Below are 24301 nucleotides of genomic sequence, written 5' to 3'. Positions count from 1 at the left end.
ATGTGCTGTGTCCTGGGCTGATCCCACAGTGTGGGCAGCAGGAAAGGGGGCATTGTGCCCCTCTGCCCTCTCAGGTGAGACCCCACCTGCAGAGCTGCCTCCACCCTGACGTGCAACTCTAGAAGGAGGTGCAGCTCCACTTGGAGCTGCTGGAGTCCAGAGGAGGAGGTGGCACCGGGATGATCAGAGGGATGGAGCAGCTCTGCTGGGAGGAAAGGATGAGAGAATTGGAGTTGTTCAGCTTGGAAAAGAGAAGCTTTGGAGTGACCTAATTGCAGCCCTCCAGTACCTGAAGGAGCTGATAAGAAACACAGAGAGAGACTTTTTTCAAGAGCTCAGAGTGCCAGGACAAGGAGGAATGGCTTCACACTGACAGAGAGTGGGCTTATACTGAATATGAGGAAGAAATTCCTCCCTGTGAGAGTGGGGCAGCCCTGGCACAGGGTGCCCAGAGAAGCTGTGGCTGTCCCATCCCTGGAAGTGTCCAAGGCCAGGCTGGAGCAACCTGGTGTCACGGAAGGTGCCCATGGCAGGAGGGTGGAACAAGACGATCTTTGAGGCCCCTTCCAACCCAAACCACTCTGTGATTCTAAGAAGCATCTTCTCATCAGTTCGTGGAAGTTTCAGTGGAATTCCCCAAGTCACTCCTGCCTTGTAGTACATGCTCAGCAGAGACTACTGAGGTGCCCTCCCAAAACAAGCACCACAACTGAATGCCAGAGTTGTGAAATAATTACTGCTCTGTGAATTTGAGCGGCCACTTGTAGCTCTGCAGCTTTATAAACAGGAAGTGTGAAGCTCTGCATTCATACCTGCTTTCATCATATGACAGAGCCCTGAAGCCATCAAATACTGGCTGATATAACAAGCCTCGCTATAGAATCTAGACAGTCTCCACAGTGGATTCTATTCATTCTGGTAGCTAAAAAAAAGGCTATGAGACTTCTAGGCACTTTCACCACATGCCTCTGAAACTCAAGGCTCAGAAAGACACAGGTTTATACCCTTAGAAAACAACATATCCTGAAGAACCTTCACCTCCCTATCGTGGTCAAGCTCTGGTTTTCAGATATGAGAGAAAACAAAGCAGAGCAATCGCCTTTGTGGAATACAGAAAGAAGAGAATAAACCACTAAAATGGTTCCCTGATCGTTTTTCCTAAAAAGATGTCTGGGATTTAAAAAGTTAATTTCATAATCCGGAGTAATAAAAAGCAGTTTTCCATGGGTTCAAGGGCTGAGTCCATGGATTTGTCACCAGGCTGAGATCGACAGCCTCAAATAGATGATTATATATTTGCACAAGTTTTCCATCATCCTTTTGTCAGATTTATGACATCTGTACGCTTGAGGATGTTAATGATCAGACACCAGATATATTTGCCTTGATTTAAATAAAACAAATGTAGCTATTTTTCAAATTCAATCAAGACACAAAAGGTCATTAGCAAGATTTATCCTCTGCCCATCACACATCATTAGTCATTACTGGCACACGCTAACCAACCTTCTTGTGCATTAGAGCGGGTTTTTGTTACTTTGATGGGCTTGGTGTTGGTACCATCTCAGAGACAGACAACCAGAGGAGAAAACTGCCTTCAAAAACCACTATTCCATGAGCTCTCCAGAGGCAAAACCTGTGCAATTGATACACCTGAAAGTTTTGCTTCACTGTTAGCTGGCATTTTAACTGCATGTACATTTTCCAACAACAGCACTCTTTTTGTGCTTTCATTTTGCTCTTTTTCTCAGAGATCACTGTGCACAAGACCAAACACAATGAAATGGATTTATCAGCAGTCACCCATTTCTCCAAATTCTATGCTCACTGACCATGCTGATGTTGTGGCAGCTCCCCTTCTTCCACGCTGCACATATGAAACAAAAATTTTATCTTGCTTTGAGCAGAAGGAAAACTCTTCCTTCCTCTCCGGCCCAAATTTGACAGATCTGTGACTATTAACTGACATTTCTTTTAAGTGGTTCCCTGACTCAATAGTTAGCATAGATAATTTAGCTGGAAATGGCCTGAATTACACCTGCTCTAAGTAGCATTCACAGAAACTTTGACTACAGATTCTACAGTTTCATAATTCACAAGTACATACATAAATTTATGCTCAGTCTACGATTATCCTCTGAAAGTTACTGAAGCAGAACACATTAACAGCCACTGGAAAATACAGTCCTTAGGGATTTGAAATAAACTGGCCACCAATACCATGTAGGCATCTCTTTCCTGGAGAATTCTTATTAAAATATTCCATACACAACAGTGCATACACAGTACAGGAGCTGCTGTGCTGGAGCTAATACAATAGTGATAAAAAGTTCTTCCTTCTATAAAGTTTTATCGGCCCAAAGACAGCCCTTTAAGGAATTGGGTGTCAAGACAGGCAGCAGGAGAACTAAAAGATAAGGCAGGCTTTAGAGCACCATCTCCTTGGCATAAGGCAAGGCCAGAGCACCCAGACAGCCTGATGGACAAGGAGGTAGGAGAAAAGTGGGAAATCAGAGGCAAACATTGGAAAAGGCACCAAAACTGACTGACTTGCAGCACTGCCCTAGGAAGAAAATTGTTGTTGGAGCTCAGGTCTAGGAAAAAAAGCAACAAGCTCAAGAGCCACAGTACCAGTTCATGCCATCACAAATTTAGTTTGATAAAATAACCAACAGTTTTATGCTCAGTTTGGAACAAAGCACTTCCTACTTCACCTCTAACAACCTGCCCAAGAATTTAATCTCCTCACAAAGAATCCATCCTCAAAAGGAGGTCCATGGGGTCAGGAATAGCTCTCCTCACTTCTCATCTCATACCTTTTCCACAGCAACATTACTTTGTGCTTCTGGCTACTATAAATAAGATGACCACAATTGGCAAAATTCATAAAAAGAGATGTCTAAAATAGCATCCCTTGCTTTCCATTGCCAAGCTGCACAGGCAGACACAGATCTCAGAGAGGCTGATGAGAGTCCTGTGACCTGCACTGGTGGACACAGGACAACTTCACTGTCCCCATCCCCAGGGCCACGTCACCACAGCAGTGTCAGCTGCCTGTGCCAAGGAGCAGGAAGAAAATAAAACAGCAGGACCATCTCCTGCTCAGGGGTGGAAAAGGCCATCAGCACCAGCCTGCTCTGGCACTTTCATCTCCTTGAACAGAAGTTACATTTTAGCTACAGTTATTTATATTGTGAGCCTTTAACTGCAATTCCCCTCACCTTCACAACCTTTGGCTACTACCAAAATGGAATTGCAATAAATGAAATTGCTTAAAAGTCGGCCTTATTTTCTGAAGCTTACAGAAGCACTGTTTTTCCAGATACTCTGAACAACTGAAATTCAAATTGGTGACTCAAAAATATGATCACAGCATTCTGAATGATTACCACAAGTACAGGTAACCACTACTGATTACTCATGAAGAATTTCCAGTTGAAAAATTTGAACAATATCACCTAATACAAAACTTTCTCGGCATTTAACAACCAGGAAACAATGCTAGAGAAGGTGGATCTAACTGGAAATAAATATATTTGGCTTTCTTTTTTTAACGTTTGCATTTATCTGTTATCTCTGTTTGTGTCCACAGAAATGCCACAAGTACCAGCAAGGTTCTGTGGAAGTAAGAATGGTCTAACAAATAACGTTTTGATAACTGGCCTGTTTTATACATACAGTGGTTCACTGGTTAAGTAAACAACATAGTTATTTAGCAAAACATTGGTGTATAACAGAGTGCCTAAAACAACCTTTCTGGTCTCCTACAGAAAAACAGTATTGAATGTCTCATATAGAGAAGAAAAACATCCAAAAAATGACAAAGAAAAGTATTATATCCACTGCACCGAAATAATTTCAAATAACTTTTTCAGAAACCAATCTTATTAATTATGAAACATCCAGATCAACTCCCTTGATTTTGAAGCAGTGTAAGAGTTTAAATCTAACTTTAAAATTCAAAACACTTGTTTTTTCTTATTTAGGAACTTTGGAATATACATCGTGACCAAATGACTGTATTTTCCACCAAACAGCTTATTTCAAACGCCTCCTGATATATTTAACTTCACACCTCTACCAAGTTGCATTTTTAACTCCAGCTCTTCTAAAAATACATGCACCAAAGCTTTCAAAGACTTCCTATACTTTCACTAGCAGTGAAAATTCTTCAGGGCTGTTATGTTTAAAATCTGTAACGCAAGTGACTTTGAATCATACATTTGTTTCTCCTGCTTGACACTACACTGCTCCATTTCCTATCTGACATGGCATCCCTCAGAGGCTCCACCAGAAAAAAACCAAAAAAACAAAAAAACCAACTAGAAGATATTTAACAAAAACCCAATTTCACATCAATTTGTTTCTCTTTCAGTTAACACGCAGTGGATTCCTCCCAGTTTTCCCTAATCACTCCTGACATGCCTCTCACATGTAAGCAGGAATAAAAAGGGCAGCCATAGATTGGCTTGAGCTCATGAATTCTATCAGGGCTTTAAATATCAAACAGGTGAGCTGCTTTACCTGCACTGCATCACGTGAACGCACAATAGGGCAACAATTACAAACACCTGTCCTCCCTGCAAACCATTTACTGCTGAAAATTCCTGTCCCTCTTTGTCCTTGGACTTGGCTATCAGTTCCAGAGTCAGACAGCTTCCAGGGTGTAGCTTGCTGTCGCCTTGGAGCCCTGCAGCTGCAAGCATTCACCATTCAGCTTGTTTATGTTTTCCTTTCGCTAGTTCCTCTTTAAATTCTCCGGGAGGACCCTAAACCGGGCTAAAACAGCGACATCAACCCCGAACCACGCACGCCACATCCATCTTTCCATGCGGAGCTGCAGATGCGTGATCCCCGAGCACGGGGAAGTAAACACGAGGAGCGGGAGGGACGGCAGAGCCGGGAGCTGACAGCCCTGTCACACCGGGATGGCAGCGTTTCCCGATTTATCCCGGCTGCCCGCGAAGAGCCGGCCAGCGACAGGCGAAGGCCGGGCCGAGGCCGGCGGGAGGGGACGGCACCGGCGGCGGGGACCGGGCCCTGCCGGGGCCGCGTTAAATAAGGGGAGAGAGACAAATAAATAAATAGATAAGATAACTAAATAAATAAATAGCAGAGTGGGGGGCGAAGGGTGCGGGGAAGGAGCCCGAGGGAGCGCCCGTACGGCGCCAAGTGCCTCCGCGCGGGGTCCGTCATGGTGGTGCCGCCTCACCGCCCGCTGGCGGGGGGCAGCGCGGGGTGGCCCCCCCCCCCCCCCCCCCCCGCCCCCCCCCCCCCCCCCTCCCGGGCGTCCGCGCGGGAAGCGCACCGGCGGCCGGGGCTCACGGTGCCTCGGCTCCGGGTTCGCCCCTCGGCCGCAGAAGAAGGAGCTGTGAGGAGGAAGGACAAGGCTCTGCCCCGGCACGGGCTCTTCGGAATGTGTCGCTTGCGAAAGCTGTCAGCGCTTCCCGTAGCGTGCACCGGGGAGAGGAGAAAGGCGATGGGGCCCCCGGCGGAACAGCCCCAGTCTCCTGTGGGAGGGTGAGAGTTGCAGCGCCCTCAAACCGCAGAGGGAACGGCCCGTCAATCCCCTCGATCCTCGCAGGGAACAGCCCCTCAGCCCCCCAAACCTCACAGGGATCATCCCCTCAATGCCCTTAAACAGGGAATCAGCTCCTCAACCCCCAAAAAACTCATAGGGGATCAGCGTCTCAAACCTTACAGGATGAGCCCGTCAACCCCCTCGAACCTCTCAGAGGGAACAGCCCCTCAACCCCCTCAAACCTCTCAGGGCACGGTGGTTCTCCTCAAAAAGTCCTCTAAGTCGCAGGGCTGCAGGCCTGGGGTGACAGTAGGAGGCTCCTGTTCCATTAAAATGTCTTTTCACTGTCTGAAACAGAAACACGCGCTGAATTGTAAAAGGATCAAAACCACCACTGCCCTTTGCTGTTCTCCAGCGTGTTTGCTTTTAGTATTCAGCCCAGGACTGACACAGAATGGGAGGATTTCCCAAATGGCTTTGTTACAACATTAAGCCTGGTAACCTACCCTGGGTCACTCCCGAGCAGAAAATAAGGAGTGTGAAAGAAAACACTGATTTCTAAGGGCAGCTTGTTCCAAGGATTGTTCCTGCGCTGAAACAAAGCCTGTGAAAACACGAGTTGCGAGTCATTCCCTAAGTTACTGTTTCCGCACGGAATGATCTTGCCACATCAGAGCTGCAGAAAGGTCAAGCCGAAGTTTCTTTCTCGCTGATGTAAGTTCATGCGTAGGTATTTTTATAGCAAACATTCCAAACAAATTTCATATCTGATATGCAAAGCCAGGAATGCTGCTTACAGAGACGCGGGCTCGAAGGCCAAATTTCTCCTCATGTAACCCAAGTGCAAACACACTACAAATGAAATAAGCTTCATAAAGCCTCCTTATATCTTTTCTGAATTGGTTTTATCTTAGATTTGTGGCATATCAAAAAAACGTGTAATTTTCAAGCATAAAAATCAGCCACGAGGGACTTTTTACCTCCCTGGAATATAGACTGTAAGGATGATAGGGAGAACTTAAGTGATTTTTTTTAAAATATAAATGAAATTGATGGAAATATACTTTTCCCCATCAGCCACTTGTTATGTATTTATCATTTAAAGAGTAAAGGTAAATGTAAAGGTAGCAGGGGAATAAGAGGATATAAGCTCCCTTGATACATGTCCTCCTATTCCTACCCTACTTTTACATGTATCTTCTCAACATAGTCCCTCACCAAGCAGCTTTCAATTTAGATACAAAATAAACTTTCTAAAACATTTAAGAATTAATTCAACAAACATGACAACGTGTCAGTCAAAAGCCCAAGTTGGCAATACCAGAAACAGCTGGAGAAATCTGTTTTATGTTGTGATTAAGTGAAATATTCCATGACATTCCAAGAGTCATGCTCTGTTTGTGATGGATCCCATTCTTAAAGTATTAACTCTCAGCTGAGGAGATGGGGTATAATTCCTGACTTTGCTGTCGTGTTCCTCTGTGACCTCACGTCCAGTAACAATATTTTAATGTTTTGGTTTCTCCTCTGAATTACAAAGATAGTGATAGAGTCCCATTTTGCCTGGAACAAGCAGCACTGGGACACAGCCAGCCCCAAACTGGCAGAGCAGTTAGAGAAAGCAGTTAGAGCAGGAAGCAGCTACAGTGGTGGGGTAAGACAGCTCCACACCAATTCCTTCTGGTTTTCAGGCCAATTTCTCCATGACTATTTGTCCTAAGGCTCTTACTAGAGAGCAACAACAAACCCCTGAATACCAAGGCTCACCAGAGACCTGACACAACACTGCCAGGCCTGGCTCATCTGCACCCTGCAGTGAGGGGCCCTGCCAAGACAACTCTGACCTGATGCCTCTACAGCCACCACAGTTTGCAAAATTATTCCATTTTTATCTGTTATGTCATGACAGAACCTCTACTTTTAGTTCACACAGACCCTGCTCTCAGGCAGCAGAGATTATCAGACAGTATAGGGGGTTTAGTGACAGCTAAATCATGGAAAAAAAAGAGTGTCTGAAAATATAATTACAAATCAGATCCTGCCACCAGCTTAAAGTCACAGAGAGCTGACTGGGTATTTGGTGCAAATTAAGAAGCAGAACCCTCTAGTGAGGAGTTCCTTCCACTGTGGGAAGAAAAAGGGATTGGAGTGATGGTTCATAATAATGGTTAGCATTTCATATTAACCAAAAAACCCAGACCTCTTTCCAAAGAAAATGTATGACACTTCAAAGAAACCCCAACTAAAGTGGCATCCCTCATGTCCCAGAGGCACAGACGGTGTCCAAGAACCAGCAGAATTTTGTTTAAAGAGCGCTTCAAAATCATTTACTGGATGCCTTGTACACACCATGGCCTGCACTAAATTTAATCACAAAGATACTCTGGATTGGAAAGCCAGGCTGGAGGCTCCCGATGGCAGGCTTTGTTCAGATTAAATTAAGCATGTTCTCAAAGGCACTGAAGCAGGAACCCAGAGATAAGGCTGTGTGTGCTAACCGTGGATTAGATCTGGCAGTAAGTTTTTAGTGAAGCCTTGTTGGGGAGTACAAGATTATAGATGTTGCTGCTATTTAAATGCTGTGTCAAAGGTAAATCAAATTAAGATACAGCAAATTTAGACTTGCATTAGAGGAACTGAGCTCCTCTCTTGTCACAGAGAAGTGCTACGTATGCAAATTGAACTGGGCACGTGGCCTTTGGATTGCTAGAATTTATTTAATTATTCGCTAATCAAAAACTAATTCACAAGCACTTAGCCAATATCTTTAAGTGTCTCTGCATCGCTGTCTAGGATCTGAGGCAAAGCAGGTATTTACTGCTGCTCAGGAGCTGCGGGAGCCTCGCAGCACAGCAGCTGTTGGGCTCCAGGAGGGCTGCTGCAGTCCAAGGCTACAGGAACAGGCAAAAATCCACACACTCCAGCTCCAGCTCAGCCTGCAGCGGGCATCTGCAAGGAGAAGGTGTTCGGAGTCACAGTGGAAAGGCCTGAACTCAAAAGGGATGAGCCGAACAACAGTGGAACTGCTGCAGTGACTCAAAAACAGTTCTGAGAAGAGCAGTGTAAGGCCTTAGGATTTCCTGACTCACATTCACTAAAACAGAAGCCAAAAATGCAACTTTGAGGCCCTGCTCTGTTGTTGGCTTCTAAATCTGTGCCTCTTTCCCCAATACCTGTCTCCCCACCCTGGGATATTGTTAATTTTGTAAGGACTGTTCTTGGCACTGGACAAACACATGACAAGTTTTACCCCTTCCTGCTTCAGGCAGCCTGACAGGAGTGCAGTAGAGCACACTCTAAGAAGAGCAGAAAATGCAAGGTGCAATAAAAGCACTCAGTCACTGCAGGTCTGCAGTGGTCAGAGCTAAATGGTTTCATATCGAATTACAGTGAACTGGTGAATGAGCAAAATACCCCGAATCATCATCTGCCAGTCTGATTCTGATGTTATCAGGGGGAGAGGGGAAATACAAAAGGCTTCCTCAAAGAACAACAGAACTACATATGCAAATTGAAACTTCTATCACATCCCACATTTTCTAGGAAACAAGTGGTTTAGAGTGGAAGCAGAGGGTGACATTTGCTACAGATTTATATGAACTAGGGGGGAAATAAAAGGAACAGATTCTTACCAGGTCCCTCCTATTATTGTCATATAAGTTGTACTCCCACACTATTGCCAGCATGAACTTTGTAGTGGAATACTGCAGGGGGAAATGAAAAATTTAATTTAAAAAAATTTAAATTAAATTAAAATCATCCCCCTTGTTGAAGGGACATGTCAGTGAAGGCAGTGGTCACCAGAGCTGCAGTGTGGTGTAGCCAGGGGACTCTTGGAATGAATTGATTGGGATTTTCCCCCTCATTTCCAGTTTGAGGGCACCTCTCTTTTCATACTTGCCCTAGAGATCCTCTCTTCCCAGGACTCTCGTGACTTGTTGGAGCAGCTGCCCATCTCCACCCCCCGACACAGCTGCCCCTGCCCCAACAGCCAGGCCCTTGCCCTGGCATCATTCTCTGCTGCGGACACCTTATCCCCTCCTTTTCCTGCTGAGGTGCAAGCGGGGAGGGGACACGGGAGAGAACAGCGCGTCCCTCTGTCCCAGAGGGCTGAGCTCTGGTGACAGTACAGCGTGGGGGTGACAGCCCTGCTCTGCACACCCACGCGTGCCGAACGCCAGACCTGTATATCAGGTTGTGGCAGATACGGGAACAGGGTTTGGGCAGCACTGCCCAGGCTCTGGAAAAGGCAGCAAGGGAAGTGGAAGCATCCCTCAGATCTCATTTGAGCTGGGGGCTACCTCTGTTTAATTCTCCCACCCCTTTATGAGGGAATTAACAAATGTTTCTGCTGAGCCACTTACCCCGGATGTTTTTGTTCAGGGAGCCCGTGACATGTTTAAAGCACTCAAAGTGCTGCTCACATTACTGCTCAATCCATGATTCCAGCTCCTGTTATTAATAGTGGGATCTACACAACCCAGGAAAGTGAGGCACGTCACACACGTTCACAGCTATTTTAAGGTTTGTGGGTAAGTGATCCCCCACTTTTCCTGCACTTGCTTTGAAAGAGAAGAAAACACCATAAGGCACTCTCCGCTCTTGATATTTTCCTCAGTAAGGCTTCCCTGTGTGTGGAAGGGTGGCACAATCACACTTGAGGCCCACAAACTCTTTTTTTCCTGGCAGACTTTGCTGATGCTCCTCCAACCCAGGAGCAACAAGGTGCCGCAGCTAATAGCAGTCACGAGGTAAGTGTAATGCACTGGATATTTATAAAAATATCACATCCTTCACGATTTTCTATCAACCTGTTTGATTATGCCTTATACAGGGAAAGTGTGACAGAATTAATCAGCCTGCTGGAGTGCACACTAAGAGAACAGATGAGCTTTGGCAAGGCTGTTGTTAGCACTGAAAAACTGTGACAAAAAAGAGGCAGATTGTAATCCAGACATGTGTCATTCAGAAAGCGAGACATGCTATGATTTATCAGCATACCAACAATTGATGGGAACAGAGATCTCCCATTTCAAAGTGTTGTCTCTGTGTAGATTAAGAGTAGTATCTGTCATCAGGAAACAATGGGAAAAGAAATATGTTTGATAAAAGCAATTCTGTGCTCTCTTGTAGACAGAAACCACTGCAGCGTTGGAATGGAGGTAAAGGATCTCTCTGCAGTTCCATCCAGGGCAGTTAAAAAAAAAAAAGTGTTGTGACAAGAGGAAGTGCAAATAATTAATACCAGAAGATCAAATGAAAGGAGTGGCTTTGCAAGAAGTGACTAATGTTGACTCTGCTCCAGGAAGGTCCAGATTGCATTGTGGAAAGAGGAGCTTGCGTGGCCCCCGGAGCATGGTGCACAGCGGGCAGGGACCTGCCACAGTGGCACCACAGGGCACCTCTCCCCTTCAAAGAAAGGGCTGCTTTCTTCTCAGCTCAAAGGCTGCTGCTCACAGGGTCCCCAGCACCACAGCAGTTTGATTGTTGTGTACAGAGAAAGCAACACCAAAGCATCAAACACGGACCAACTTGGGGAACATTCTGCCAGCAGCTGATACAGTGGGAAGCGCATCTCAAAACAGCGGGGCAGCAGGGTAAAACAAAAGCCACGGAGCCAGGACTGTTGTGTCATTTGATACATCCTGGCACTTCCCTTAATTCTGCTTCAGAACTTGGAAGGGAAGGCCAAAGCTTCTTATTTGCTAATTAAGGTTTCACCCGATTCAAACATTGAACAAAGGACATCCCCAAACAGAGAAACTTGCCAGCCTTCATGCCCCTGCCAACAGGCTGATGTCTCAGTTCAGTGCTCTCCCAACGTGGAGTAAAAGAGCTCTGGACAATGGCATATCCAAATGTGTGCACACACACACATTTTTATGCTGGCAAGCACACATTACCTCTGATCAGGTTCCAGAAGTTCCACCTCCCTGTTTTTGTTAAGGACCCTCCAGACACCCTACAGACAGGGGTGAAACAGGCATTAAAACAGCAGACCTCTATTTTATGGTGTCAAATGGCTAATAATAGTAATTAAGGATCTTAAAGTCCTTTATCAAGAGGCATTATCTAAGATGGCATCATGCCTGTAATCAGAGTCAGTGAAAAACTGCCTGATCAAGCCAAGAAGGCAACTAAAAGAGTCTGATGGGTTGCCATCTGCTCCAGCCACCTCACCCCCTGCATACAGCAGTGAGCCACTGCAGGACACCAATAACCAGGTTGTTTTGCTGTCGTTTCAGCTGAACACTCAGTGCCTGTTGATGTGTTCCGGAGGACTCCCAAACCCAAACATGACAGATCGCTGCTGGATGCATGGGTCCAACATTTTACCTTGCCACTTCGGTGGATCGATTGTGCCCTTGCAGCAAGGTAAAGCATTTGGGGTTAATCAGAATTTTGCCTACTATATTAAGTATTTGCTTGTATATTTATTTTATAAAACATATGGTTAATTGATCCATAAAAGCCTTTGGCACTCACTCAGCCTCTGGGTAAAAATCCAGCTACTCCTAGAAAAGCTTTTGACCCAGCCATTGTAATAAAATTTAGGCCTGGAGTATGGAGTAGACTCTTGAGCAGATTCTTAGCAATAGAAGATAAGTTCAGGGTAGATGGAGGTTGCCAAATTGTCACAGTTTGAAAAAGAAAATTGGTACATTCAAGGAAGGAGCAATTTGAAGTTCTTTTAAAGCACTTGGACACCACAATGATGGGCAAGAGTTTCTTCACTCATTTCACTTTCTCTTATCACTTCCCAGCTGTTTCTTCCACTTTCAGGTAGTTGCAATTTATCCTTCTATTTTTACCCACACAGTTCACTAACAGCCTTTGAGTTGAGATTCTGCTGGCTTTAGTGATGAGGTGCCAGCTGTGCATCCGTGCAAGCTGGTGCATGTACGACCTTGAAATTTTCTGGGAAACTAATCAGGAGATGCTTTTAAACAGTTTCCTATTGCCCAGAGAGCATCTCTCTGTTTTTAGCTTTAGTTATATATCACATTATAACATCCAGATCATTGTGCAGGCATTAGCCAGCTAACGCCAACCCAAATCCCTCCCAGCCTGTACCCTGTTATTGCCTAAGTAACAGCTCCTCCATTCCACTGAAGCCAGCCTAGGGAGTTCTTTCTGCTTCCTTCTCTGCAGGAATATTAAGTCAGAATGAGAATGAAGAGAGCTGTTAATTTTATGTCATGGTGAGGAAACTGAAGGTCTTCAGATCACACTTTCTCCCCAGTCTTTTAATTGCAAAATTATACTTCAAGATTTGACACAAGTTTCTCACCTCCCTGTTTTCAAGCTACTAGCAAGCAAAACCAGACAAAAGTAGCTCTTTTTTTTTTCTACTCTGCAGAGCTTGTTAATTTCAAATAGGTGAAATATTGCTAATTACCAGCATATTCTAACAGAACTTGTGATTTTACAGAGAGCTATGTCAAACTAAACCAAATTATGGGTCAGAATGTGCCAATCGTTGTCACTTTGTGGTTTATGTCCCTCCTCAACGTGTGCCTTCCCAGGCTCTTGGAGCCTTTGGCTAGCACTGCTCAGCTGCTCCACAGTTATTCCTCACACCAGATCCAGCAACAAGATATTCACAGCACGCTCTTCTCACATTTTCTCTAAACATTAGGTACAATAGCAGAAATAGAAATTGGAGATTTAGAAGCAAGAGACACGGGAGCCTGGGTGGAAACAGATGACTAACAGAATTTTTACTAAATAAAAACATGAAATGGGGTAAAAAAAAGATTCCTGAGCAGACATAATACCTTTCTTTTTCTGGATAAGTACTAATCTGGACCCTGGAATACTCCCACCTCTAGATAGGATGCTTACTAACCTGTTTCCAATTTCAAATTAAATTTTAATTAAAACAATGGGAATACTCCTTAAATAAGTTAGAATGTGACTGCCTGTGGTCCTCCTTCAGGCCCCACACTTTTTACCTTCACCATGAGACTTACATTAACTCCACAATGCTTGACCAGCAGTGTCCCATGACCCTTCTCTGTCATCCCTGCAGCCATCACAGTGTCTTTCCCTTTGATTAAACCTCACCTTCCAAGATGGAAATTCACGCCCTGCCTCTGGAGAACACCCTGCACAATGGGACCTGAGCATCTAGAGACCCCACTGGGAGTTACACAAGCAATAAAACATCAAACGCCATTTTTTGTGCAGATTAATGTTCTCTAAGTTACTCCTGCCATAAACAGCAGAAAATGCACTTCTTTGCATTCCAGCGTGTTGTGGGAGATCATAAAGGCACTTAATATATTATTTAAGCCATTTAAGCGAGATAGCACAACTGCTGTAATTAGCAACAGTTCTCCAAATCCCCATATGCCAGACAAAGGCTCTCACTCAGCATTTCCAGGCTGGTAGGAGGGAATCAGAACACCATAGAAATGAAATGGCATGCTCTGCTTTTTTCTCCTCCTGCCAATCTCAGCAGAGCCTATGTTTCACTACAGCTACTCCCCTGCACCATCATACAAGAGACTCAAAGCATCACATAAAGAAGACTGCCCATTTTTGGTCTTAAGTATAACAGGCTACTCAAGGCTTTAAGAAAGAGAAATGAAGCCACTTCTCTTGACAGCTACATTCTGCAGGCTGGACAGGAATTTCCTTGCTTTTTCCTTTTAATAAAACCAAAATAGAAAGAAAATGAAAACAAAAACTTGAGTTCCTCTAGAAAACCCACGAAGTAAAGTCAGTGTTAAGTGGGAATTTAGAAGCACTCCAAGCAGCAGCCACCCTTTGTGCATCCAGGGTCAGGCACGGGGCAGTGTGACGGGAGGCACAGGTATGGGCAGGAGAGAGGCAGGAAGTGCACGCAAAGGGCAGCAGTGACAGCAGAGGGATGAGACCTGAATGCTGCCATGAGCCTGAACTGCATTACCCCATGGAACCCCAGGACACATCACATGCCCAAAGCCTCATCCCACCATGTGCCCCCTGGGAATTGCAGCCAGTCGGACACTCCTGTGCAAAGAACATTGCTGGGGGCAGATACCAAAATCTTCTAAAGGAGCAGGGAAAGGAGATACAGAACTGAGAGCCTCTGCCACCAAGGGAGGCTGTGAAATTGGGGGTGCCATGGCTCTGAGAGGGGAGATGCCATCCGCTGCCCCAGACAGCACCAACTGGAAAATGTGTTATCAGTCTCATAATTTTCCAGACTTCTCTGATTCATTGGGGAGAGGAAGTGACCAAGGCTGGTATCACCCAGAGAGCTCATATTTCATTATCCAAAAGATTAACAAAAGATGTCAAATTTATTTTCAATACAAAGAGATACCCAACTCACTATAGATTTGATTTTATAAGCAGTACCTAAGGGATGGGCTCATTAACATCTTATTAATAATGCCTATTTTAATTTGCATAAACCCCTAAAAACTTATGAATCACAATAAAAAGAAAAGCCTTTAACTATCCTGTTTCTCACAGGCTGCAAGTTGAAGAAGTGTGGAGGAAGCTGATAATGCTCTTTCAGTTCCTGAGGACTTCAAGCAGCTATAAAAGTTATAGGACATTAGCAAACACCAACAATCAGCTCACAAACAGCTGGCTGAGAAGCTGAAGACAAACATCTACAGAACTGCTGAAGCATAAAATAGTGCAGGAACCCCTGAAGATACATCTATTGAGAGGGAACACCAGCACCAGCAGTGAGTCACTGGTACCTTTGGGCACTCTGGAAGGTTTGGCTGCCTTTGTCTGCCAGTCTGGGAACACTCAGAACACACCTGACTGGATTTTGCCAGAGGTGGATAAAAGAGATGCCGATGTGTTTATGGTTTCCCCGTGCCACTGGTCACCAATCACACTTGTGTTTATACCACATGAATTGCAAACAAGTGGTTAAATGAGCAGCTCCCCACAGGTACCAGAAAGGAACTACTCTGGCCGTTCAGATCTCTCTAATGCCACACAGAAACAGTAACTGGCCCAAAATCTCTTTCAGATCCCTTCCCCTGACACAAGATTTGTTAACTGCAGGGAGAAGATCATCTTCATTACCCTTAAGCACCAGGAAAGGAATTTCCAGATGGAATTAGCAAAGCCTCCACCCCTACCGTCCGAGCAGTTGCTGAGTATCATTAATCACTCCATCAAAGGGAGCACTCACCACCCTCCTGGTAAGAACAGGTTGCTGGAAAACATTCCTCATTACAATTCGTATTTGGCATTACTGCAATACATCTGGCAATGGTGTTTGGGGTTTATGTTTAACTAAACCACATGTACAGTACAATGCAGAATACCTGTACATTTATCTGTGTTTATCAGCTCTCCTTCCTGTGACCTATCAGAACATAAATACCATATCAGATGCCTGCATATATTATATGCACCAGACTCATCACATCACACGTGGTAATCATGTTAAATCTGCCCAAAGCAGCAAATAACAACCAGCAGCAGACACAGAACATCTCCACAACTGCTTCCTTTTTGGCTCCATGCCTACTCTGCACTGCAAGAGCTGCTGCACCAGAGGAGTTGGTTAATGTTTGCACTTGCACAGCTCCTGGAAGATGAAGGCACTCAAATAGAGAAATTAATATTCACAGGAGAGCTGTCAGGGGAAAAAGAAGAGTTTTCCCCAAGGTGCACTGTTTCAGTACAGTGTGTTTGACTGGCACTTGGGCTCCTTTCCTACACAGGCAGAAATAGGAGAAGCATAATCTGTTTGTACTCTGACTTTTCCCCATCCAATTAGAACATCCTTTCAAAGGATTCCTGTCGTAGGTAGGCAAGATAATCTGATAGATTTCTAGAGATGTGGTCTGCATTATGCCACCTTCCAGCAGGAGAGGCTTCCAAGGAGAAGGCAGTGTTGTCTTCCAGAGGAGGGGGAAGGACACAGCCACAGGCTTCTCTCATGCCTGATCTCGCAGGAGTGAACCAGGTTGATGGACAACTTCTAAATACAGCGAGATCCTCAGATGAAGGCTGGCCAGAGAAGTCCATCTGTGCCTCCCACTTGCATATCCCTGGCTTTGGCTGAGCTCCGAGTGCAGCGAACACTGAAAGGGAGAACAAAGACTTGGATTTGCAAGGGGAGCTCAAGGCCCTCTCAATCCTCTGCAAAGCAAAGTGTACTCATGATAAGCCAGGAGAACCATTCCATGCTGCAGTCACATGCCACGTGGAAGCTGTAATCTCACAAGGACACAGATATGGCCATGCAAATATGGGTTATGCCTATGCTAACAACCAGTTTATGCCTCTGGAGCTCCTAAATGGCTTTAATCTGGCTGCTAATGCAGGTGAAAGCTTGTGCTGGGGAAGCTTCATTTCTCCTGGCTCTGATGAGCCAGGAACATGCTACCCTTTGGCACTTTGACTTGAGAGGTGAGGACATAAGCTGGCAACTCCTTGGTTTAAATCTTTGCAGGTGAGGAGGAGAGGAGCTGCCTGTCACAGTGGGGACAGGTGTCAGGACTGCAGGCAGCAGGCACAGCAAGAGGGCGGTTGGGAACAGGCGTTGAGAAACCAGCTGCATTTTCAACATCCCCTTCAACCAAACCACTTCTAACAGCGTCCTTACAACAACCAGGCTGAGGCAGCACAGCTACACTCACAGCTATCACCTCTGCTTCCCTCTGCAGAGCTTATCTTGTGTAAAGTAACACCTAACACCGTAAAATCCTGGTGTGGGTTAAACAATTGTAATGTACTTCAAATGGTCCGAGCAAACCTAGCTGCAAAGTTAGCAAGTAATTGCCTTTGCATCTGCTCAGCACCTGCCTGTGAAAGGCTCCTGCATCCAGCGCTGACAGCAAAATTCAGACGTGGGGGAGGAAGAAAGCAGACACAGGAGGGAAAATACCGGAGACGTCTTAAGGGGAGGGCTTGTCTTAATGGATTTTTGTCATTATTTCATTCAGCCATGGGTAAAAGCCAAACTTCCCTAAGACAGCCTGAAAACAAGGACCTGTCTCTATTTCAACACCCATCCATTGGTGCCTTCCCAAGGTGTTACCTGCACTGGGCATTTGGCTCAGTGGGAGCTCAGCACTGCCAGCTGCACGAGGAATTCCTGACCAAGATCATCCCAACTTCTGCCAAGAGCAGCGCTGGGCCCTCAGCACAGCCGGGCCCGCAGAGCCCTCAGAGAGAGGGGCCTTTGTGCAGCCCTCGGGATGACTGAGGGTGCCAGAAGCAACCTGGCACAGGAGCACAGCTGAGTCACAGCTGCAGCAATTGCACCAATTGTCCCAGGGACACAACAATTGCACTTGTCTGACTGGTCAGGCCATGACAGCAGCACAGCGCATTTCTCTATGAAAGCATTTCGCCTGGAAGTAAATGTTCAAAACAAAATCCCTTTGACTCCAAGCCTTTCCAGACTTCTCCCTGGCAAGGGCAGTTTATTGAGAGATGTCATGCAGGAGAGAGAGACCTCACTGCTGTTAGCTTTCACCATCACCTGTGAAGGAGGTAACCCTGAGTTCCCATTACACTGGGATGGGAATTGAAGTCTCAACTCCAGCCAGCTCCCAAAGAACACCCAGGGCGCAGCCCAAGGTCCCCGTTCCCCACCAAATGGGACTGTCTGTTATGGAGATCACCCCCAGCTCGGGGCCAGTGCTTGCCCACAGCATGGCTCAGCATGGTCAGAGAAAGGCCCACCTTGGACTTGCTGGTGCCCAATCCTTAGAGGGAGCTGTGATTGCCCACACCGGGAGCTGTGCCCATGCTCGCCAATAGCCAGAGTGGCACAGCCAAAGGTGTGACTCTGAGCTGCCCTTTGCACCTTCAGAGGCCAAAATAACCCTGAGTGATACATGCTTCCAGTGCTGGACTCACTGCAAGCACAAAACCAGCCCCAGCCAAGAGCCCCAGAGCTCCCCCCAAGCTCCCACAGGTGCAAACAAAGCAAAGTAAGGGACATTGCCACTGTCTGCTCCCAGCAAAGGGAAAATCCAGGGGTTTCTGCCTATTGTTTAGGACAACAAATCAGTGGCAAAACTGATGGGGAGAGGTGACTGCCCCAGAGGGCCGCAGTGCTGTGGGGCTGGGAGCCCCAGCTGCCCCCATTGTTCACAGAGTGTGGAGCTGGTGTCCAGACACCCGAGTTCCTGTGGTGACACCAGAACATTTTGGTCCAAACACGGCCCTGAGGCAGTTGTCCCTTACTACGTGGTGCAAGTGAGACCCCCTGGAATGGGAGAGGGGATCTGTGTCCCGTGGAGGAAATGGGATGAAGTGGATGGAGCCAGGACAAGGGACAGCAGTGGGGATGGCACAGCCAGGCAGGGAGATTGGGTCAAGTGAGAGCAAACCAGGGTCCAGCTACAATATCATCTCTAAAATATGTCTTAAATCAAATTTGCAGGGAAACAATTGTCCAAGGGACCAAAGCAAGGCAGGGAGAAGGACTTCTCTTCCTACACACTTGTGCATGTTTTAAGAGGCAACACAAGCTCGAGTTGAAGTCAGTTATGTAAGTGATGCTTTCCAAACGATGTGTGGAGGAGTTACCTACACAAACCTTGACAGAGGGAAAACAGCCCTTGCCTTTTGCAAGAGAAAACATCCCCCTCCCCAGCCCAGGGAGTTGCAGGCCCAGTGGCTGAGCATTTGGGGTTGTTTTGGCTTTGCAGCAGAGGTCAACCACAGTCCCTTTGCCCTCAATAAAAGCTGTGGACAGAGCAGAGTGGTGCTACAGTGAGCCCATCCTAACCACACAGTTCCACTTCCCAAGTGACTGCCAGCCCATGTGTGATTGATGCCATTAGGAACTGGTGGCCATTGTTTACTTTGTAATTTATTAGAGGCAGGATTTCCAAAAGGGAACTAAAGTAGGCACCTAATTCTTATGGACTTTTAATGATAATTGAATGCCTACTTCATTAAACAGCTCCGAAAACCCAATCTGAGATGACTTGGCAGGGACAGAAATGTTTCTGAGCCTTAGGACAGGGTTTGTCCTAAGCAGTTTTTAAAGAGGGGATGAAAGATTTGCTTGAACTGGAAGAATAAGCTATGGCTTTGGCTATTTGAAGGATCTGGGCAGCACAGCAGAGGAGGCAGCTCTTGTATAGGGCAGTGAGAGTTCCACTGCAGGACCCTGATCATCTGCACAGACACCCTCAATCAGGAGACCTTAAAATTGTGAGGTACTGAGCAGAATTTAGCAGCAGAAAAATTGAGGGAGGGAGGAAAAAATAAATCCCTGGAATCTGGGGGAAGGGGAGAAGATAAAAAGCTGTGAAAAGGGCCTGTCAGTGGTTACACCCCCAAGCCAGACCTGGGGAGCAGAATGAGGAGGAGGAGGATGAAGTTTGTACCCACATGCACAATCCCCATCTTCCCTTCTGGTCTTTGGGGGGAGTTTGTCTCCCTCTTCTCAGGATGGACACAAAGCAACTGCACAATCTGTGTAAGCACATCAAGAACAAGCAAATGGGTAATGCCTGGTGAGAAAATGGGCAAGTTAATCCCCAAAAGGGGTTCCTGCTGTACTGACTTTTAGATGACAACCATACCCTGCAGCATCCGTGGCTGGATCCACGTCGAAGGAGAAGCCTCTTACTGAGAAATCTGCTTATCAGAAGTACTTTCCCTAGTGCTTTTTACAATCTTTGGAGCTGTTTGCTTATCCCATGCTTCCAGTCATGCTTTACAGATCCAATCTGACCCATAGCTTTATCTGATTCTATAGGAATTAAACTTTGAAACAGGCCACAAGTCCAGGTACAGCCTGGGTTTGCCAACAATGGTCTCTGTGCCTGAGCAGCATCTCTACAAGGGAAGGAAATTGCATCAGGTTCCCTGAGAACACAAACTCCAGAGGGTTAACACCCAGAGCCAACCATATCTCCTGAGCAAAGACTGGGTGCACCAGGAAGTTCAAAGGTCCACAAGAAACATGTACTTTAGGGAGTTTATTAAAAAATAATTACAATCAGATCCACCCCAAAAGAAAAAAAAAAAAAAAAGATAAAAGAAGAAAAATAAAGAAAAAAGTGTCAACTAAGAAATTGTTTCAAGGAAATTAGAAAACAGGGATAACTTTGTTGGGTTACTGGGACATTTGCCTGCTTCAGGTTAAGAAGGGAGCTGTGGTCATTTGATAGCTGGCAGTGATAAGGCCACAAATAAGTGTGAGGCCGCAGGTAAACAGCTCTCTCCTCCAATTAGAGAGAAAGGGGAAGCCAGCCAGCTTTTGCTTTTAGCTCATGAGGAAACAAAACCATTTATTTCTTTTTAAGGGTCCAAAAAGATATTCCGCTCAGGAGGGAATCAAAGCTACTGTAAAGAAAACCCCAACACAAATTCCTGCTGGCAGCACGAGACACCCGAGATTAATGGAGAGGCATTAAAAAAGCAACTGGCAGCCCAGGGAGGCAGGGAGTGACAGGTGTTCCTGCTCCCTGACACTTGTGAGGGCTGCAGAGATGGAATTCAGCTCCATTTCCAGCACAGCCCTTCCCAGAGGCCTGGGACACGACCTCAGCTAAGGACAAATCCCACTGCTCCCACAGGCCAAAGGCAGCTCCCCACTGCCCCTCACACTAGTATTAAAAAGCAAATAACCCCTCAAACACCCTCCCATCCTTTTGCTCCCCTAAAAAACCACCACCAAACCACACAGCTCCACATCTTCCCGTACAAGGAGGTGAAAAAGGCCGGGCCCAGGTGCTGGGTGCAGGCATCAGTCACAGTGTGCCTTGGGGATGCCCCGGCATGCTGAGGAGCCAGGACCAAGGAGGCTGTGCTGGGGATGGGAAAGGCCGGGAGAAGTGACAAATCCCGCCGTTATGTAACGGGTGACAAATGCCTTTTGTTATGCAAGACAAGTGGGAGAAAAATCAGCATCTTTGCGACTCCCTGCTCGAGCACAAACAACAGGCTGCGGCTCCGGGGGGCAGCGGCACGCTCCGAGCAGCAGAAATAGACTCCTTGGAAACGCCTCCTGATTTGGATGAGTCAACAGAAAAATACAGAGTTAATATTTAATTTTAAGGGATTGAGGTTGTCAGCACGGTAATTTGATAATTTTGGGGGTTTTGTTAAGAAGAGAGGCCAGTGGGCAGCCATCCACCAGCCTTGCTCATCCGACGTCTAAAATGAGGGATCTACATCCCCTTTGCTCAGCATTTGGGAGTATAGGAATTTTTAAAATTAAAAATCTAAATTAGTATTAGTATAATTTAGTAATAAAACTAGTAAACCAAAAAGCCACACACATTTGAATTTAAGCACTGGTCCCAACTGTTCTTAGACTCGGTGAAAATCCCAGATCCAATTCTCAGCTTCGAGCTAGAACAGAGAATCCTCTGCCCTCTCCTGGCTCCTGTACGTGGCTGAAAGCTGCAGAAATCAGCCTCTGAGAAAGAAATTAAGCTCCTGGGCTCTCAGGCTCTGAAAGTGTTTGGTTTAAAAATAAAAATTCCAAGCAGCGTGACCTCTGGCGACACGAAGGTTCTTTTTCCCTAGGGATTGCCCGAGGGATGCGCAGCGGGCGCTGCTCCCCGTCCAACCTCCTTTGGGCTGCTCAGCGCGGGGACCCAGCGCCACCCCCTCTCCTCCCAGTGCCACACGGCGACAGTGACATCCAGTGGCAGCGCACACCCATCCACATCCCCCCGCCTGAGCCTCCCTGCAAGCGCAGAGCCCGGCAAATGCCAGTTCCCTGCGCCGGGAAAGGTCTGGATTTAAACCACGGGTGCAGAGCGGGCTGGGTGGCACACAGCGAGCAGGGACAGCAGGGACACACGGCTGGCACAGGCAGCAGCTCTGCCGGCACGGGATGGAGCCCCGGGTCCCCTCCGCAGGACAAACACAGCAGAGGTGAGGACGGGATCAGCCATCCCTCAGCTCAGTGCTGCTGCCACCCCACAGGGCCGAGGCCAGGCAAGAGTTATTGCCCAAGCGTGAGTCAGCCTGTGGCTCTCGCTCACAGAAATACCTCCAAAAGTGGTTTTATGTTCTTTTTTTTTGTTTGTTTAAGCAATTCTGCTGTCCTTCAGAAAACCCTGGGTCAGTTCCAGAACTCTCAGGAAAGACTCTGAAGCTGCTTTAAATCAGCTGTACCTTCAGGAACAGCCGGGTCAAAGAGAGCGTCACCTCCAGCAAGGTCCCCACCCAGCAGCGACAGGTAAGGCACTGTCTCTGTCACACAGTCACTGTCACTTTGTCACCGAGCAGGACAAGCTTTTTCCTGCTCACACAGAGCCTTTACACCTAGAATTTTTGCAGAAGGATGAGCAGGTGAAGATGTGACCAGTGCTGGAGGAGCTGGGCAGGTTGAGCTGCTGTCCCAGACATGGGAGCAGGGAAAACAGCAGCTCCTACAGCCCAGGAGGGAGTGAGGAATGAGCCATCCCTTTGTTGTCAGCTGCTGGTAATTAGGGTGTCCCTACCTTGCAATCTGGATGCTCCAACATAGTTGTGGTTTGCTCTGCCCACCCCACCCCAGCCACACTTTTGTCTTCCCGAGCAAAAATGCAGCCCGACCTGTAGCAGGGGTGTTTGTGCCTCCCAGGCCCTGCACTGGTTACTCCTGCACCTGCACACCCCAAAGGTGGAATGAGACAGGGACGGGAGAGGCAACTGCTGACAGCATCGGCTCTGCCACAAACAAGTGCCACAGGCGGCCCGGGAAGGAGGATTTGTCCCACATAAGCCTCTTTTCAAGCTGCTAAAACACAGCCACCATGTCCTGTGGGAGTTCTCATGCACTCAGAACCAGCTCGCTTCTCATCGCTTTTCTCCCCAGTCTCTCTCTTTCCCTCTGAAATGTCCAATCTGGTCTGTAACAGCTCGGAGGGAGCACTTCAAATCTAAATTGGTAAACTAAAAGTCAAAACCCAAGAGCTGCCAGACAACGTGATCCGGGAGGCTGAGTAGGAGTCCCACAGTGCCCTGCCGGCTGCGCGGCTCCAGGCGATCCTCCCCCGCCTGGCTGCTTCCCGCAGGGACGGGGAAAACACCAGGCAGCCAATTCCTACGGAGATAAAGGCACCAGAGACACAAAACTCGTGAAACGCCCCAAATCAGTGCATTTGAAATGCAAGGGACATCCCAGGGGGTTGGGACTGTTCACTGCCCAGAGCCTGGGGATGGGCCAGCAGAACCGCCTGCAGTTCCTGCTGCTCCCGTGGATTTCTGGTGACAAGGTATCTGTGGGATGGAGCCACATGCAGAAGCCACCCAGTCAAATCCCCAGAGGACAAACTGGGCTCACCAGGATCAGTTCTGCCTTCCAGTTACTTTGAGGGGTTTTTAAGGTTTCCAGACCCCATTAGAGGTCAATGGACATTGATCAGTGCAGTATCCTCAGAACAAACAGCAGGGAATCCAGACTGTCTCCACGGTTTCCCGAAACCACAAACTCCTGCAATACTTGCAGCGTCATAGCAACAAGCTCCAGCCCAGCTAAACCAAAATTCTGTTATTTTAAACCATGGGATCTTACTCATGATGATCCTGGAGATCCCTAAGAGTTGTGCATCAACACCAAGACTGGATTAAGGCTCTGGAAGTACCAGACCTACCTTCAGTACATCATTCCTCTTGTATAAACCCCAATCACAGAAGAGCAGTGTTTGGAGGAAGCAGCAGCTGTGCTCCTTTCCTTGCTGGGGCAGAAACTCCTCTTCCAAGGAGTTGGCAGGGCTGGGTCACCATTGGGCTTGATGATCCCAAAGGTCTTGGGATTCTGAATGACTCTGGCTGGGCTTTGGGGTTGGCCACATTTGATTTATGGTTCAATCTAGGTTTCAAGAAACATCAGAAATATCAATA

General features: G+C 46.9%; 1 long non-coding RNA gene across 3 annotated transcripts; it reads left to right on the top strand.

The window, feature by feature from the left end:
* The first annotated feature begins 5283 nt into the window (after positions 1–5283).
* LOC121663784 lies at positions 5284–20874 on the top strand. 3 transcript variants are annotated; one of them, XR_006015752.1, is made up of 5 exons: positions 5284–6235; positions 10211–10272; positions 10655–11896; positions 14987–15207; positions 15539–20874. It is a non-coding gene; the product is annotated as an uncharacterized LOC121663784 (long non-coding RNA). The 3 variants fall into 3 exon arrangements; XR_006015751.1 differs by having other exon boundaries at positions 14987–20874; XR_006015753.1 differs by lacking the exon at positions 10211–10272 and having other exon boundaries at positions 14987–20874.
* The last annotated feature ends 3427 nt before the right edge of the window (positions 20875–24301 follow it).

This window comes from Corvus kubaryi, unplaced genomic scaffold (genome assembly GCF_017639235.1).
Source record: "Corvus kubaryi isolate FWS band 111438036 unplaced genomic scaffold, C.kubaryi_AGA036_p1.0 37284, whole genome shotgun sequence".
Lineage (NCBI taxonomy): Eukaryota > Metazoa > Chordata > Aves > Passeriformes > Corvidae > Corvus > Corvus kubaryi.
The sequence above is the reverse complement of the archived record's forward strand: the minus strand, read 5'-3'. Positions and strand labels throughout refer to the sequence as shown.